Source organism: Limulus polyphemus, unplaced genomic scaffold (genome assembly GCF_000517525.1).
Source record: "Limulus polyphemus unplaced genomic scaffold, Limulus_polyphemus-2.1.2 Scaffold2932, whole genome shotgun sequence".
NCBI classification, from domain to species: domain Eukaryota; kingdom Metazoa; phylum Arthropoda; class Merostomata; order Xiphosura; family Limulidae; genus Limulus; species Limulus polyphemus.
In genome coordinates, this window is record NW_013668542.1 from 99,607 (window position 1) to 100,666 (window position 1,060).

Consider the following 1,060-nt stretch of genomic DNA (forward strand, 5'->3'; position numbering starts at 1 on the left):
AACATTTTAGATATACTAACCACTTATTTGATTACCATTGAAACTTGTTACATAACCGGAAATTACAAAGAATACTTATAAAATCTTAGGAGTTAGACCTAATAGCCTAAATATGAAGAACCTGCACAAGTCTGTTACACAGCTCTTTTCAATTAGAAAGAAAAAAAAAAACTATTTCACTTAAAATTACAGCAAAAACTTGGTTAAGTGCAGTATTTTGAAGTCCATCAAGTTGAAATACTTGTAATAAGACTGCTTTCATTTTAACATTAAACTAGTACAAGTTATTTCTAAAAGAAAATTAACATTCAGAATTATATGTTGTACAATCCCTTAAGACAATTTCTACCAAATGACTAATACCAAGTTTTAATTGTGAACAGTAACCCCTCCCTTACAATGCAACGTCCCCCCCCAATGAAAAACTTTTAAATCATGTACAAGCACTGTTATAGAATAAGTAGTATAATTAGTAAACAGATTGATGATTTGCTTTAAGTAATTAGTTTAAAGTTCTTAAATAGTGAGAGAAACCATATAAAAAGAATTATTATTGATGAAAGCTAAATTTATCAATATTAATATGGATAAAAGCTATTGAAGAGAGTTATTAAAAATATTTTAAACTAAATAACTCCCCGCTGTAGTTCTACACAACTGCTAAATAACTCCCCACTGTAGTTCTACACAACTGCTAAATAACTCCCCACTGTAGTTCTACACAACTGTAATTTTTTAATAGAATACTGAAAACGAGAAAGCGTTAAATATTAATTATAAAAACCAGCTTACATTTCAATTAAAGTCTGTTTTACTAAACTATCAAAACATGCTGGTTTTCAAAGCTTTTTTTTTATAAATTGACCACAGTTAGAATGAAATACGATAAGGATGTCCAGTGTCAAAGTAAGAGAACAAAACTAGTTCATGACTGAATCATCAAGGTAACTTACTATGTTTTTACTTATTTGGTAAAATAAATAATCCATCTCCTTTTCATTCATTCAGTAAGAAGAGTTACCTAACGTTTTGTTGTTTTTTTTTGGGGGGGGGGGGGGGG